Source organism: Berghia stephanieae, chromosome 8 (assembly GCF_034508935.2).
Source record: "Berghia stephanieae isolate SIO BIC M18660-M18661 chromosome 8, UCSD_Bste_1.3, whole genome shotgun sequence".
Lineage (NCBI taxonomy): Eukaryota > Metazoa > Mollusca > Gastropoda > Nudibranchia > Aeolidiidae > Berghia > Berghia stephanieae.
The window spans coordinates 25021014-25039970 of record NC_088367.1 but is presented as its reverse complement, the minus strand read 5'-3'; the positions used below and the strand labels follow the sequence as shown (position 1 = coordinate 25039970).

Genomic DNA, 18957 nt, shown 5'->3' with positions numbered 1-18957 from the left:
AGATAGCCAATGATATTCAGATGCTTTGGTAAGAAAGAATAACAGACAGCTTAGAAAAGTAATTGCAATTTTAGCTACTCTTGAACAAGACAAGAACCTCAGGGCATATGCACGTTGGAGTCTTGTTTGGAAAAGGTAATTAGCAGGGGAATATGAATACAGTGGGCAGACAATTTGAACAGGTAAATAAGCCTTAAGCTGAAAGTGAGTGTTCCGTTATACAATGGGAAGGTTTCCCACCTATTGACCAATTTTTTCCGTTAGCAAATTTTAGAGCTTTATTGGAGAAAGACTGTCCATGTTTTGAGTATCTTAACTAGAGGTGTTAATCTGCCTTGGCAAATATATATATCGTCCACTCAGTTTGAAGTGGTTTTGAATGAGACGCTGACGAATGATAAAGAAATCATGCAGTGAAAGAAAATCGTTCGTCACAGGGAGATGAGTGTCTTCTGAGCTGTATGGTCTTCTTGTACGCCAAATCAGAAGACGATGGAGTGTGTGAGTGGCTGTGTGTGTTAGTGTATGTATCATACCGTATATATATAGTCCCATGTGGGTAGGGAGCTACTTCCTGCGTCTTCTATCCCCTTATATTTTGTGCTTGACTTGTGTCCGGATGAGACTTATAGGTGATCTCAAACTAAGTACATTGGTGGTATGCTCTTGGAATCTACATCTGATCCCTATTTGTTCCCAGTTCCCCTTTGTCTTACTTTCTCTTGGCTGCTTTAATTGTAATTCTAGAACTTTTTTACTATCCCATTTTCTTCCTTTTTACTGGCACTGATATAACCTAAATGTGTTTGCATGCGTCGTAAAACCCTTAAAAACAAACAAAACAAAGATTACTCTAAAAAATTGCTTCACAACACCCAGATATGATATTATGAGAACTTAGCTGAAGGACAGTTTTGTTAAATGTAGAGTAATAAGTATTCTAGCACCATAAAAGCAGCGTGTTATGCATGTTCCCTCAAGTAGTGATAAAAGAAGTAATTTTGTCAGTAACTTGATGGAAAATATCCTCATGTCACTAGCAGTTGCTTTCAATATTGACTCAATAGCAGAAAGTAAATTCATATTTTCCCTCTTTCTCTTGAAAATCAAAAGATTTTGTTCAGGATGCCTTATTTATTACTTCTATGTAAAATTTCTTTTTTGATTGAAAAAGGCCAATAGTAAAAATCTAAGTACATGACTCAACAATAACATATAAAAGATTGTTGCATACAAATTTAATTTTCTCACTTTATACTATAGGATTCATCAGCGGCTTCAAGTATGTATCCATAAAACCTATTTCATTGAAGGTTAAACATGGAATCTCAAAAATTCCATTTAAATTTCCCAGTTAAGAAAATTGCCATACTCAACTCTCTAGCTTGCCCATTGAGTGTTAGGGATGAAAGTCTTTCAATTTAATATATCAATATCAATGTGCTCAGCAGATCTGATAGATTGAGAGAAGACAAGATAGGGCAAGAATTTAGACCATGTGTTACAGAGTAGGCTTTCTTTATTTAAGGTTAGCTAAGTGAAAGAGTTACGAAAAACTTGAAATTGACAAACACCAAGAATGAAAAAAATGGCTTTTATAAATAATAGAGAGCCTTTTGGGCTTATTTTTTGTAAAGAACAACCAATCTCACATATTATAATATACAAATACAAAGATTATGGTGAAAATCCATAAACGAGGACGAATCAGGCTTTGGAATATGAGGTGTGTGAGCCAAAATCGAAAAAAAAAAAGTTAAATCATTTATTGAACATCTGTTAGGCTTGATATTTGTCTTGCATTAGTGGATAACAATTGGTATCATTTAAGTAGAGACCAAAAAAAACCCCTGATTAACAGGACTTTTAATAGCAAAAATGTTGAAATCAATGGCTACTACTAAAATGATAACATTTTGAATCCAATCTTACTTATTTACACAGGTATTGCAAAATGGTCACAAACAGTGACATTGAAAGCATTACAATACTGCTTTTACACAATTGCGTGGGACAATGAAATCATTTTTTTAGGAATAAACTAAACAGGATTCAGAAAGTAAACACGTGAACATCATCTGAAACTGAAAAAATAATGAAATAAAATTTTTATTACTTATTATGTGACGTTCATTAATCAAACGGTGTTGCTTGCATTTTTACGAAACCCGTCAAAGTTATGGGAAGTAGGCAGCTGTGGGGAGTGAACCTGAGACAGATTAGTGTAAACCATTGGGGAGTGAACTTGGGACTCTTGAGTTTTGTACGGGGTCGGGGGGGGGGGGGGAGAGAGATTACATTCTTTACGAAACCCGACACAGTTATGGGAAGTAGGCAGCAGTGGGGAGTGAACCTGGGACTCCGGGAGGTCTATACCAGTAGGAAGTGTACTTGGGTCTACGAGAGGTAGATACTAGTGGAGAGTGAGCTCAGAAAGGTTCTCTTTTTCGAAACCTACCGAAATCGTCGAAAGTTATGGGAAGTGGGCACAAATGGGGAATGAACCGGGGATTCAGGAAAGTGCACACCAGTGGGGAATGAAACTGGTACTATAGGAAGAGGATATCAATCTGGCTTCAATTCCCACTGGTATCCATCTCGTACAGCTCCAGGTTGCCTCCTCATTGGTGGGCACTTCCCTGAGTCCAAGATTCATTCCCCATTGGTGCCCAACTCCTGTCTTGATGGGGATCCTGACCTCCCATAGCAGGCAGGGAGGTCCATTCTGTGTCTTCTATCACCTTATATCTGTTTTCCAACATGCTTTTCTGTCTTTGTCTTGGAATGAGGTTACTTGGTTTTGTCCTGGCCCTGGCTGGGAGGGAAACAGTCAAATGCATAGTTATTGTTTTGGGAGATGATATTTTTTTTCCTTTTTTCCATCTCTCTGTTATGTATTATTATATTTGTTGTATTGATTGTATAATTTAAGCATTTGAGTGTATTCCTCTTTGTTGGATTTTGTGCTTGTGTCCGGATGAGACTTATGGGTGATCTCAAACTAAGTACATTGGTGGGATGCTCTTGGAATCTACATCTGATCCCTATTTGTTCCCATTCCCCTTTGACATACTTTTTCTTGGGTGCTTTAGTTGTCATTCTAGAACTTTTTATTATCCCATTTTCTTCCCTTTTACTGGCGCTGATATAACCTAAATGTGTTGCAGGTGCCGCAAAACCCTAAAAAAAAAAACAAAATAAAACAAGCCCATCTCCTGTAGTGTCAGGTTAATTCTCCTCTGGTACCCATCTCCCATAGTCCGGCTTCAATTCCCACAGATATTCATCTCCCATAGTCCCAGGTTCATTTCCTTCTGAAATCCGGTTCCCTTAGTCTCGGGTTTCCTCCCCACTGGTGAGCACTTCCCTGAGTCCCAGGTTCAATCCTCATTGGTGCCCACCTCCTATGGTCTCGGGTTCATTCTCCTCGGTATCCAAATCCCATGGTCCGGCTTCAATTCCCACTGATATCCTCTTCGCATAGTCCCAGGTTCACTCCCCACTGGTGTCCACTTCCCTGTATCTCAGGTTCACTTCCCACTGTTGGCTACTTTCCATAACTTTGTCGGATATTGGCGGGTTTCGTAAAAAAGTACTGCAATTGCTTTTTTACTAAACCCATAGTCCCAGGTTCGCTCCCCACTGGTGTCCACTTCCCTGAGTCCCAGGTTTAGTCCCCATAGCTGCCTACTTCCTATAACTGTGTCGGGTTTCTAAAAAATAAGGAACACCCTAGAGGATCGTCATGGTGGAGAATAGTGCCGCGCTGAGGACCGGTCCCATGGTTCCTTAGCTGAAAACCGAGGACCGGTTCCAAGGTGAAGAACCGTTGGCGGTCCTCACTTCTCACCTTTCTATTTTAACGGTCCCAGCGATTCTAGTTTCTTTACTGCCTTTTCTCGGTTCTTTTGCTCAGGGCGTTCGCCTCTCTTCCACCAGTCACCACCCATCCCACTTAATTAATCGCACCAACCCCCTCTTGCACATACGCTGATCTCTCCCTTCTTGTGTGTGGGGTGGGAGAAGAGGGACCGTGTGACGCCTTGGACGATTCCATTACTCGAGGTAAATTTCCAAATTTACTACACACTAATGATCGCAATGACAATTATTTATTATGACGACATCACCCCTCTTCTCTAATGGTCTATTCTTTGAAATGAATGTGACTACTATAAGATGTGTGTTTGTGTGTGTATTTCGAACCTAGCTGGTCCGATTTTTTTCTTTTGTCTTATCTGTTGTCACCACTCCTTTCTATCGCATTGTTGTCATTTAATAATACAATAATATTTTTATTTCGTTTGGTGTTTTAACTAATCAAATGATACGGGTTTCACATACTATAGCTTTCTTTAAAAAACAAACAAACAATTATAACTTCTGTATTGTTTAAAAAACCCCATTAGAATATTTGGGGGATCCGATAGCTCACTTGATAGAGCACACTCTTTACACGCAAAGGGACAGAGATCGATCCCAGGTGCAGTCAAACTTTTTTTTTCTGATCTCCCTGTCTACTCAGCAGTGAATGAGTAGCTGGGTTTGTTAGATCGGGCGAAAAGTAATTTGGGATAGACTGGCGTCCTATCCAAAGGTAGAAATATTTTAAAATAAAAAAAAAAACTAAAAAATTGAGCAATTACAGAGTGCAATATCCACTAAATGTGCTCAAAGCACTTTCAAAGGGTCCCTGACCAATAGCAACACGTAACATGTAGAACGAGACATGACGCCTGTTAGGCGATGTTACAATTTTTTCTGACAGAGACAACACTGTTGACGACCAGATACTCATTTTACACATGAGTACAGTTATAGCATGTGAGTTAAGAGTCTTTCAAGGACTCAACTATGCGCCGAGCGAGGCTCGAACCCAGGACCTTCCGATCCGAAAGCGAGTGTCATACCACAAGACCACATAGCCGCACAAAAAGAGAAAAAAGGAATGGAGACAAAAAAAAAAAAAGAAGCAAATCAAAACAAAATCTTCCCATCCTTTTGGTCCAGCATGCCACAGACACAAAATATTAACAATCCCTTTTCCTTTCACTCCCTAACATTGACCTGACCCGTTCCATCACTCTTCGCACGCCCACACACACACACACATGACACACACACACACACACACACACATGCTTAATGGATAGTGTTATAGCACGTTGTTCATTTTTTGAGGCAACAAGCCTTCTCCGCTCTCATTTACTCTTTTCTGTAGGCACGGTTCCAATCGTTTGACGGTCCCAACGATGCCTTGTGAATGGCCAATGTCGAAAAAGAACCGGAACCGGTCCTTGCGGTTCTCATTTCCCAGGGACCGTAGAACCGCGGTCCTTAAACATGCTTGGGACCGCTCCGCACTAGTGGAAAATATCGTCATGGCAGAGAATATCGTCATGGTGGAGAATGTCGTCATGGTAGAGAATATCGTCATGGTGGAGAATATCGTCATGGTGGAGAAGATCGTCATGGTGGAGAATATCGTCATGGTGGAGAATATCGTCATGGTGGAAAATATCGTCATTCATGGTGGAAAATATCGTCATGGTAGAGAATATCGTCATGATGGAGAATATCGTCATGGTGGAGAATATCGTCATGGTAGAGAATATCGTCATGGTGGAGAATATCGTCATGATGGAGAATATCGTCATGGTAGAGAATATCGTCATGGTGGAGAATATCGTCATGATGGAGAATGTCGTCATGGTAGAGAATATCGTCATGATGGAGAATGTCGACATGGTGGAGAATGTCGTCATGGTAGAGAATCTCGTCATGGTGGAGAATGTCTTCATTGTAGAGAATATCGTCATGGTGGAGAATATCGTCATGGTGGAGAATATCGTCATGGTAGAGAATATCGTCATGGTGGAGAATATCGTCATGGTAGAGAATATCGTCATGGTGGAGAATGTCGTCATGGTAGAGAATATCGTCATGGTGGAGAATATCGTCATGGTAGAGAATATCGTCATGGTGGAGAATGTCGTCATGGTAGAGAATATCGTCATGATGGAGAATATCGTCATGATGGAGAATATCGTCATGACAGAGAATATCGTCATGATGGAGAATATCGTCATGGTGGAGAAGATCGTCATGGTGGAAAATATCGTCATGGTGGAGAATATCGTCATGAAGGAGAATGTCATGCATGGAGAATATCGTCATGGTGGAGAATATCGTCATGATGGAGAATGTCATGCATGGAGAATATCTTCATGATGGAGAATATCGTCATGATGGAGAATGTCATGCATGGAGAATATCGTCATGATGGAGAATGTCATGTATGGTGGAGAATCGATGCATTTTCTCACATTGCAAAAAAAAAAAAAAAAAACAACTTGGAAGTTCGCATTGCTTATTATTTCATTCTAAATTCACTGTTGCGGTCCAGTCGAACCTATTGTTAATATTTTAAAAATGTGAGCTTTTATGTAGCTAAAATCCACTAAATATGCTCAAAGCACTTTACAATGGGTCTCCAGCTAACAGCAACATTTAATATATAGACGAGACATAACACCTTTTAGGCGATATTGCAATTGTTTCTGACGGAGACCACGGTGTTAACGGTCATGTACTCCTTTTCCACCCGAGTTCGTCAAAGAATTTGAGTAAAGAATCTTTTCCAATTCCAATGACTCAACAATGCGCTACTCAGAGCGGGGCTTGATCTTTGGACCTTCCTTTCCGAAGGAGTGTGTCATACCATAGTCAGAATCACAGAGCCTCACATTAATATCCTATGAATGCTTTATTAAAAGCGCTTTGAACACGTTTAGTGGATATTTATCTGAAGAAGTGTGTTGCTAGAGTTCACATCGTGACTTTTTTATTTATTTAAAAGTTTTAATCTATGTATGTACTTTTTATTAGTATTACGTGCAGAGTTTTACCAAGATTACAATGTGTAAAACTCTACTAACTAGAGTGATCCTCGACAATATTGGAGGTTTCCACAAGAAGAAGAAGAAAGGTGCCAGGCAAAGCCAGAAAGAAAAATACACGAAAAAAAAAACATTCCAAAAAAATCAGTCCACCTCGACTGGGAATCGAACCAGACCTTCTGATGTTTTTATTATTATTATTGAGACATACTTTCTAAAAGTTACAAAACTTACAACGATATTCTACGATATTCATAAGAGTGTGAAGCGGACACTTGTGTCAATAATGGTGAGAAATATAGGGTGAAGAAAAGTGCCAGATGAAAACAGAATAAAAATATCATGGTGTCAGTGTCAGTCAGAGAGCCAAACTCGGGATCTTATTGACACGACACTCTCCGCCTGGCACACGGAGAGAGGGAAAGAAAGAAAGATAGAGATGAGAATGAGATGGATAAAGAGAGAGAGAGAGAGGAAGAAGGAGAAAGCGAGAGAGGTGGGGGGGGGGGGGAGAAAGAAATATATCTCTCTGTGATATTTTTATTCTCTGGTTTCATCTGTCATTCTCTATTCTCGACATTTTTCATCAAACTTTCACCTTTTTATCCAAGCTCAAAGTCCGTTTACAAAGGGCCCCTGAACAATAGCAATACGTAACATGTCGAACGAGAATTGGCGCCTGTTCGGCGATATTACAATTGTTTTGATATAAAAATGAATATAAATGTATGAAATGGAATTATGTATCCAAATTATGGTATTGCTGAGGAAATAGATGAGACAATCTGGGTGGAGTTCCTGACCTCCCATTGTGGGTAGGGAGGTACATTCTGCGTCTTCTGTCCCCTTATATCTGTTTTCCAACATGCTTTCTGTATTTGTCTTGGAATGAGATTACTTGGTGTTGTCCTGGTCCTGACCGGAGTCCTAGCTAGGGGGGAAACAGACAAATGAATAGTTATTGTTTTGGGAGATGATATTCTTTCCCTTGTAAATCATCTCTTTGTTATGTATTATCATATTTGTTATTTTGAAAGTATAATGTAAATATTTGAGTGAATTTCTCTTTGTGTTGGATTTTGTGCTTGTGTCCGGATGAGACTTTTAGGTGATATCAAACTAAGTACATTGGTGGTATGCTCTTGGAATTTAAATCTGATCCCTATTTGTTCCAAGTTCCCCTATGTCTTACTTTTTCTTTCGTGTTATAATTGTAATTCTAGAACTTTTTACTATCCCATTTTCTTCCTTTTTACTGGCGCTGATATAACCTAAATGTGTTGCAAGCGCCGTAAAACCATTAAAAACAAACAAACATGAATGTATAATGTAAGCATTTGAGTGTATTCCTCATTGTTGGATTTTGTGCTTGTGTCCGGATGAGACTTATAGGTGATCTCAAACTAAGTACATTGGTGGTATGCTCTTGGAATCTACATCTGATCCCTATTTGTTCCCAGTTCCCATATGTCTTACTTTTTCTTGGGTGTTATAATTGTAATTCTAGAACTTTTCATTATCCCATTTTCAACCTTTTTACATGCGCTGATATAACCTAAATGTGATGCAAGCGCCGTAAAACCCTTAAAAATAACAAACAAACAAATGAGGAGACAATATGAAGGGCAATGAGCACGGTCAATCGATTGAAAACGCTCTATATAAATGTTCTTATTTATTTATTATACATTATGTTGAGTATGGCAAAATTGAGTGAATCCTTAATTTTTTTTAATTTTTTTAAAAATCAAAAACTTTTAGTTTGGAAACGTTGCCCCTTTTCATAATTTTGTTTTTATAATGGAAAACAGCATAACAATTTGCAACCTGCATCGTTTCAACACTTCAGTGTAGCGTATCAAGTATTACTTAAAGCAACAGTAGACTAAAATGTGCGCAACGATAATCATCTTCCAAAAGAGTGAAACTTTTTGCGTGGGACATATACCATAGGGGGGAAGGGGGGGGGGGGTCCTGATAGCTCAGTTGGTAAAAGCACTCGCTTCACACGCAAAGTGACTAAGATCGATCCCCGGTGAAGTCGAGGTTTTGTCTGATTCCCCCTGTCCACCCAGCAATGATTGGGTAGCTGGGTCTGTTACATCTGGCGGAAAGTACATTGCGATAGTCTAACGTCTCTACTGATAGGATAGCAAGCAATTGCTATTGTCCGCTTCACGCTATAAATAGAAATCTTGATAAACTCCGGTCCCGAGGGACTACTTATACCATACTTTTTTATTAAGCAGCTAGAGAAATAATAATATAATATATTGTTACTCACTGCCATTCGGTATTAAAAAATTGAGCTTTTGTATAGCTTAATATCCACTAGATGTGTTCAAAGCGCTTTACAAGGGGTCCCTGGCCAACAGCAACATTTAACATTTAGGGCGGGACATGACGCCTGTTAGGCGATGTTACAGAGACAACGCTGTTGACGGCCAGGTACTCATTTTACACCTGAGTACGGTGAGAGAATGTGAGTAAACAGCCTTCTCCAAGGACTCAACTGCGCGCCGAGCGCGGCTCGAACCCAGGACCTTCCGATCTGAAAGCGAGTGCCATACCACTAGACCACATAGCCCATTCGGTATCTTTTGTTGTCCTTTTCAACATCATCGCCATCATCATCCACCAGTGTCGCACGTAATAATATAGTAGTCCTGCACACAACGATGTTATCATTATTATTACTCTTATTGTTATTATCGTCATCATTATTATCATTATTCCGGCCTCCTTCCTGTTAGGCACTTACTATAAAAGGAGAGGGGCTATCTTCACCTTTCTTCATCTTGTGCTCTCGTTTGCGTTACCTGTCGAAGAGGCAACGGGACGATTCCACATGTGCCTACTAACAGGGGTGTAAAGGTTCATAAAATGAGAGCAAGTTTTTCAAACTATTGAAAATGATATTATAATGTTCTGCCACAAACTGGATTCTTGCGTAAATTTTTGTTTAATTACATTTTGTTTAATATTGGATGAGCAGGGATCAGATTTTAGTTAACTTTCTTAATCACAAGACGGGTGCAATGTAAGCATCACTAACCAAAATTATTAACCACGTACTCTGGAAAAATAAAAACTCGAATTAAAAATTTTGGCCAGAAAACTCTTCCTTCGAATACCGATTGATTTAAATGATTCTCCTCTTGGGGAAAAACAACTCTCAAACCTGGGACTTTAAGGAAGACTTCACAAAGTTCCAGGTTTGAGAGTTTGCCCAGATGAGGGTCGTTTAAATCGATCGATATTTGAAGGATAAGTTTTCTGGCCAAATTTTTAAATAAGAGTTGTTCCAGAGTGCGGTAGTTATCTGGTAATATCAGTTATCGTAACTGGATTCTCGACCCCTCTTCCTATCGCAGGTAGTTTCTCCTCGTTGCACTGTCTCACGTGCAAACGTCGAACTTCCCTCATTCTCCTTTTCTCCTTCTCCTAGGCGCATTCCGGACCTGAGCACTATAACGCGGTCGCCATTTTGTTTTCGTTTTCTTTGGAGGGTGAGTAGAAGTGAATCCATAGATTGATTATTTATTACTGTTTTAATATTTTCACCCAAGTTTGAATTTTGACCATATCGTGTGAGTTGCTTATTCGTCTATCAATGGATTCTTTCATTCAGATTCAAAACCTTTTCATTTTTTAAGCCACAAAATTTGGAATATATATATACTGCAATACAAGAAAGTATAATCAGACAGATAGATTAAGGCTATAGAGCACTATGAGTTTTTATCTGCTTCCCTAGTTTGCCTCTCTTGTTTATTTATCCTTCACCTATAAGTTTGACCTTGCATATAACTTTTCATTTTTGCATACAATATTATGCGATCAGAGAAAGTTGAGAGAAAGCAAAGTTCATAAAAAGCGATGTTTTGGGTGTATATCGGTGTTCAGCAGAAATATTCAAGATGAAAATCAATAAAATAAATGATGATCATTGAATTGGTCTAACTACTTGATAATACTAATACTACAATGCATTTGTTGAGCGCGTTACCATAATATCACGGGGAAGTGCTCAGAGCGCTTTACAGGAACATCAACACTTTCATTTTCCTTCAGATGATGAGCGAATGGGTCGGGTCGTTGTATATAACTTCAATTGGTCATTGAGATAAGTTGGATCACATGTTTTAAGACTTCTAAAGCACAAAACCAAAACTTTGAATAATATACGATTCTTTCATCTCTTTATTAAACTAGTTATTTTTATCGTGCCCAATAACACAACGAGCTTGCGAGTATGTGTTATTGCACGATAAAAGTATAAAGAGTTTAATAAATACAAAGAAATGAAAGAATACGTTTATTCTTCCCCTCCAAGTAAGATTATTAGATATTTTGTAACCAAATGACATGAAATAAGTACTTCTATTCACCATAATTTGTATCTTTCTCCTTCTGCCTGAATGACAATTTGAGCCAAAACTAAAAACGTTGGATTTGTATTCATGCGCACCATAAGATTATTTATAATTACCAATCAGCCATCTTTTACACCTAATATATTTCACACCAATAAAATGTGCGAAAATATTCTGCAATCGTTGAATACAATTTTTATTCAACGCGTTCAAAGCATTATTCAACGATTAGATACTTATTTACTAAGAAATGACAGGGTTTTCCAATGAGAGGGGTGGAATAATATTCAATCCTTTACAGGAAACCAATTAAGATCTTTTAGCAGAGGTGACGTATGGTGTTTCTTGTTGCGTTTAAGGCAAGGACTAATCTTGCAGCATTGTTTTGAATTATTTGCAGTCTGAATGTTCTTTCGTTACTTCATTATATTCCCTATTAAAATATCCATGAATTAAACTGATCTTAAAAGTTGTGCATAGATTATTATTTTGATGTGAATTATAATATACTGTAAATGTATGAAATGAGCGTTAATTCCTATAAATCATTGAAAAGTTGTACCTATATAAAACAGCGCCAAAACAATCATCCTTAAAAATATCAACTGCGGAGGCAGCCTGGTTTTGGGGATTTAAAACAATTTTTTGGTCGTATTTTTCTTTCTACTTTGTCTGGTACTGTTTCATTGATACCTTTAGAGATCACATATTTAGATATAGGAATTAACACCGATTTAACATCTTTGGCCACAAATACAGTTTACAGCATATAATTCATCTAAATACTAAAAAGGTCTTTTAAAAAGGTTGTATGAAACAGAGGAAGAAATGGCGGAATTAATAAAAATACAAGAAAAGAAATCATTCCAGAAATTACACCTTCCTCGACTGGGAATCGAACCTTAGATTTCCTGATGAACGTCAGAAATTCTACCCATTACACCACTAAAGTTTCCCGATAGTTGGGACATTTTAATGCACACATTCTTCATAAGGGCACGTGTTTCCGTTGGGAACCCTCACCTCTGAACGGTACACCAGTAGCTGTCCCCCCTGCTCCCTCCACATTATACTTTAACTTTCTCTTTACCAGCTGTTTTTAGAATTTCCCCCGATAATTCACAACCACTCGACACAAAATAGACTTTTCCTAATCTAACAAAAAAAGTAACAGGTACATTCTATAGATAGTATGCACTTGGCTCAGAAGCTCAGAAACGTTGCCATCCGGAAGTATAACGGACCAACACACAAAACTGTGTGTATCCATGAACGTTTATAGTCGTTTATAATACAGTTCAGTGAGCATTACTCAAAAACGCGGATGGCAAAAAACAATAACAAAGACCTGAGTGACGTCATCTTCGAACTATCTATACAGAATGTTGCTCAGCAAAATGATGTCAACACAGTGTTTAGTATTTATAGCTGTAATCCAACCATTTCTTTACATTTTGTGATGTACAAGAGAAATCAGAATGAGAATGTGACGATTTTCCTATGGTTGGTAAGGAGAGGGTGAACGTGGAGAGTCACACGAATAACCCATAAAAACAAAAAAAATCGGACAGGTAGAACGTAAAACAATGTGATTCATCACTAACTACAAATCCACACAAACAGGATGCATCACAGATGTCCTAAACAAGCTTCAACTGTCGGCATTAGATCATAGACGAAAAACTTCAAGGCTCACAGAGCTTTACAAAACAATCAGTTGATTGTAATTTCCTCACAAACATTCCACCAGCCGGATATAAAGTACCAACACACAAAACTGTATGTAATCTTGACCGTTTATATTCTGATTGATACAATTTCGAGAGAACTACTCATAAAAAAGGCGAGCTAAAAATAATAACAAAGAGCCGAGTGACGTCAAAATCGTTCAACAGATACACAATAAGAAACTTTCACGCATCCAAATTCACAAACTGCACATTCAGACTTGGGTCTTTTATAAGTTTATATCCGGGATGCGTTTAGTCAAAACAAAAAAACAACCCTCACAACATCCGCCAACCGGATATGACGTACCAAGACACAAAACAATATGTGACCTCTAGTATTATTGATAGAATTTAGTGAGAACTACAGAAAAAAGGCTGGCTAAAACAAAAATAGAAAACTGAGTGACGTCAATTTCGTTCCACCTATAGTCTGATTAGTACAATTTAGTGAGAACTATTCATAACAATGGCTGGCTAAGATCAATCACAAAGAGCTGAATTACGTCAATTTATTAATCCTATATATAAGAGAATGGACTCTATTTCCAGGGCCACGTCATCAACAGCCTTCTTTCGGGTTATCAGATCTGAAAATAAATGCACATCAGATCTGAAAATCAATGCACGTCGTTGAGACTAAATCCCTCTTTATCAAGATAATGAATGTACGTCGTGTGGAATGGAGATAGTGTCTTCAGATTTGTTCAGTATGCCATTGACAGAGGATGCTTTATATAATTTTCACTTAGGAGGTACTCGTATCTAGATATCAAACTGATCCAAAACCAGCATTGCGATCGGTAATATTCAGAAAAGTGAGTGGAGCAGGCACTTATGTTGGTAACAACAAGAGATGAAGTGAGTAGGAAAGTGACAGAAGACAATAGAGAATAAACATTTTTCGCGCCGGTGATGGGGGTACAATGATCCAAATAGAAATGAACCACCACTGAAATTCAAAGAACCATTAAGCGGACCAAACATCACCAAAAGTGAAATTGAACATGCCATGGAACGAATGAGGGATGGTAAAGCAACAGGCCCTGATGAAATATCTGTAGAGGTATTAAAAAGCCTAGGAGATCTAGCAATTGATGAACTTCACATATTATTCAACATTATATACAATACTGGGAAAATTCCAGAAGATCTCTGTAACTCTATTTTCATAGCAATACCAAAGAAAGCAGGTGCAGTCAGATGCGAAAATTTTAGAACTATAAGTTTAATAAGCCACATCAACAAAATACTGTTGCGTATAATTATCAACAGGCTAAGGAATAAGATTAACCCCGAAATCGCAGAAGAACAATATGGATTCCAACCTGACAGAGGGACAAGGAACGCAATATACCTCCTCCGTGTTTTAAGTGAAAGAGCTATACAGGTTCAGACCCCACTATACCTCTGTTTTGTCGACTACAAAAAAGCTTTTGATAGAGTACGCCACGAAGAAATACTAAAACAACTGCACTCCATTGGCGCTGATGAGAAAGACCTCAGACTCATGCAAACATTATACTACACCCAGCAGGCATCTATCAAAATCGGAAACTCTACAGGAAATTCCATTCCTATTAAGAAAGGAGTCCGTCAAGGGTGTGTTGCCTCACCAGATCTGTTTAATCTATACCAAGAAACAATCATGAGGGGCATAAATAATATGGAGGGAATAAAAGTAGGAGGTCACAACATAAATAATATAAGATACGCAGACGATACGGTACTCATTGCAACATCAGAAATCCAACTTCAAAAGATTGTTGACAAAGTGGTAGTAGATAGTGAAGCCAAGGGAATGGAAGTGAATATCACCAAAACGGAATGCATGGTAATACAGAAAAACCCCGAAAACAACAACACCTGCAATATAACGATTTACGGCGAGCAACTTACCAACGTAGAAAGTTTTAAATACCTAGGTTCAATAGTGACAACAGATGGAAGATGTAACCGAGACATACGAGCAAGAATAACTCAAGCCAAACAGGCCTTCATGGACCTGGGAAACATTATGAAAAACAAACAGATGTCGTTCGGGATTAGATTCCGAGTCTTGAAGTGCTACGTGTGGCCAATCTTGTTATACGGATGCGAAAGCTGGACTACAAATGCAGAAACACAAAAGAACATTGAAGCTTTTGAAATGTGGTGCTTGAGAAGGATGCAGATAATATCGTATACTGCACACAAAACGAACGAAGAAGTGCTAAAACAAACATACCAACAAAGGAAACTAATGCCCTTAATAGTGGATCGACAACTATCCTTTTTCGGACACATAGTAAGGAAAGATAAGAATGAATACCTGGCAAGTTGTGGAAAAATACCTGGTAAACGCGCCCGGGGGAGACAAAGAAAAACACTCATAGACCAACTGAAGGGTTTCACCAACCTAACAATCCAAGAGCTGTTTGAAAAAGCAAGAGACAGGGAGGAATGGAGAGAGATAATTCATGCAGTATCCGAAGCCTGGACCAGGCATGGAACCTAGAAGAAGAGATGGGGGTTTGAACCCGAGACCTTACTGGTACGACAACTCCTCCGCCTGGCAGTGAGAGCGTGACTCTACCGTATGAGCTATCCAAAACCCCCATCACCGCCGGGAAAATTTTTTATTCTCTATTGTCTTCTGGCACTTTCCTACTCACTTCATCTCTTGATGATCGGTAATATTATAGCTTCAAGACTAAGGCAAAGCGCCTCTACGTCGATTGCTTACAGAACGATTCTTGAGGGGTTGTCTCGTCCTACATGTTAAATGTTGGGTAGAGAGCCCTTGTAAAGCGCCTTGAGCACTTTTAGTAGATATTGTTCTATATAAAAGCTCAAGTAAAAAAAAAAAAGATTATAGATTATCCGCCAGTACGTTATCATGCTTAAACATTGACATGATATATTTAATATAAATGAATAAAAAAAATATACGGAAGAACATTTATAAATTATATAGCACTGATTTACTATGCTCAACGCGTTATACCATGATTCATATATTCCCTCAACAAGTCACATATTTCCATTCAGTACCAGTCGTCTTTTGTACTAACAGTCTTACAGTTTGCGTCACTGCATTACGCCAGGTACTCATTCACACCTGAGTCAATTCAGTAGTTCTTTTGAATGTTGTAGTGAGTGTATTGAATCAAAAATGCCTAGGAATATTCGTTTGCAATATTTCTAGGATATTTTTTGATGTTCGTAGTCGCGCCTGAAATATGTTTTTAAAAAATAGACCTTTATAGCTATCAGGACCATGGAGCCGGAGATTATCCTGGTTTCTTAAGCGTGTATCAGGCAGTAGGAAGTGCTTGTTATCCTTTGGATAGGACGCTAGCTAGTCTATCGCAAGGTACTTTCCGACAGATCTAACAGACCCAGCCATCCGATCCCTGCTGGGTGGACATGGTGGTGGTTGGAGTTGGGGGGGGGGGGGGGGGGGGGGGGGGGGGGGGGGAGGTGTGATCAGAACAATATTTTAACTTCACCTGTGATCGATCTAAAGTCCCTTTGCTTGTGAAGCGAGTGCTTTTTCGACACTGCTATTTTGAACCCCCGGGTCAGCAATGTCTATAAATAGTTTACATCATTCTAGTAGTTTTACTCTACAGGCTTCATGCAAACCCTCACCCCCACCCAGGCGCTTTCATTAAATCATCTTAAAACGCAATTACATTAAAGTGGCCCTTTGATGCTTAATACATTGAACTTATAGAAGCAGTATGGCTCAGCGGTACGGTCTTTGCTTCGTAACCGAAAGGTACCGAGTTCGATCACCCGCCGCTGCGTTGTGTGGCTTTAAGTTAAGCAAGTCATCTCGCCCTGGCTCACTTTGCGGCGCTGGACTGCGGCTGACGCCTGAGTTATTCCAGTCTTCCATTGGAATAGACCCAAAAGACAAATTTGCCCATGGGGATGAATAAAGGGAATTTTTTTTATGTCGAGAGTCTTTTAAGCAGTTAACTGTCGCGCACCGTGGAAAAAAAAACAACAGTATCTAAAAATTTGGCCAGCAATCGACGTGTACATATATTATGCAAGTCTGAGAACCGAATGCAATTATAGGCCTTTTAACATTGTTGTAATGGACATTTAGAAAACGGTAGGGGCTGTTTGAAGCCGGTGATCGTCAAAATACTAACGAAAGCGTGAAAATGGAGAGGCTTCGTATGGGAACAAAACAGACATTGTCTGTTTTATTCCCATACGAAGCCTCTTCATTTTCACTCTTTCGTTTGTAATGGACATTACAACAATGAGCCCAGAATGAATTGGGTATTAGATTAGCAATTAGACTAAGTCACGTCGCCAGCAATGTATGTATGTTTTCATTGTTTTTCGTTGTTGTGTAGAAGAGTCTTGATCCCGAAATGTTACGTGTTTGGTATTTTGTTATTTTCTGAATCTGTTATTATAATAGATATATTCATTTTTGTTTGTTACTTTTACATACAAAATGTGTATGTTTATCTCAATGTCTATATTACACAGGGCGCCAATAATTGTCATTGAAGTTAAATTGACAAAAATGCCAATTTTAGTTTTTATCACTATAAGGAACTAGTATGATAATACTGATATTTTGATAGAAATAAAGATGATGAATGATGATGATGATGATGATGATGATGATGATGATGATGATGATGATGATGATGATGATGATGATAATAATAATAATGATAATAATAACAACAACAACAACAATTATAATAATGATGATGACGTTGATGAATAAATGAATTTTTTAAAATCAGCAATAACAACTACGACAAAAACAACAAAAACAACAACAACAACCAACAAAAAAAAAAAAAAAAAACAATAAAAAAACAATAAAATAAAATAAAAACACCAATCACAACACTGACAACAATCATACGTAAAGCAATGGTTTATCTCGTGGAAGAGACGGGAATTTAGATAAACAGCAACACATGTTCCTTCAGGCTTACCTGCATCAACTAAGAGTTACCAAGATCTACATTCCTCCAACCTCTTCATGTTATCATTACCTGTGCGCGTGCCTTAGTGTGAGCACTATCCTCGACACGTTCTCTACTCACCCACTCCTATACATATTAACTGTATTATTATCTATGGTTAACGTTAGTGCATGGAACTCGTGCCAAGAGTAAATGAAGTCTGCAGACAGCAGTAGCAGCACAAAAAGAAGCAAGCCTGGATTATGATAAGTGTAATACATAATAACACATTTGCACATTACACACTCATCATTTCCTACACATACTTCTAAGGCTCTTTACCCATTATGTTTTTTGCCTCCCCCCCCCCCCCCCCTCAATCTTGTTATTTTGTACGTGACATTAATTAATTTCACATTGCAACAATGTAGGCTACTTAACAAGTTAACTGGTAGAACATCACGTATAGATAGAACGAAATTGACACCTCTCATCTCTTTGTTATTATATTTAGCCAGCAATTTTAATGAGTAGTTCTCACTAAATTGTATTAATCAGACTATAAACGTCTAAGGTTACACATAGTTTTGTGTGTTGGTACGTTGTATCCGGCTGGCGATGTAATGAGTTTTTTATACAAGCGCGTAGCATCTATATAAAAATATTTGGCCAGACAACTCGTCCTTCAAATGTCAATCGATTTAAATGACCCTCGTCTTGGCCAAAAAAAAAGAAAAGAAAAATAAGAAAACCCTCTCAAACTTGGGACTTCTCGAAGGTTGCATTTCATAGCGTCCATTTACGGTGGCACCATGTTAAATAAATTAGAGAACAGGCACTGATGTACGATAAATATTTGAAAAGTGTGTATGAAGTAATTAGATAGGCAATTCCAGAAAAAAGAAGAAAGATAAATAAATATCAAATATCATGTTTTTTTTCCTTCGATTTTTCTTTCCTGCTGTGTCTCCCATTTTTCATAAACACTTTTAAGAATTTTTCTTCATCAACACCGTTATTATCATCT

The 18957-nt window shown here is 38.3% G+C and overlaps 1 protein-coding gene across 8 annotated transcripts in view; it reads left to right on the top strand.

Moving 5' to 3' along the window:
• Positions 1–10280: 10280 nt before the first annotated feature.
• LOC144978426 (uncharacterized) overlaps positions 10281–18957 on the top strand; it is a 49290-nt gene continuing 40613 nt past the window's right edge. For all 8 annotated transcript variants that reach the window (XM_078924466.1, XM_078924465.1, XM_078924464.1 and 5 more), the window contains exon 1: positions 10281–10408. The gene's annotated coding sequence lies outside the window, so the exon portion shown is untranslated. The remainder of the gene's footprint in view (positions 10409–18957) is intronic.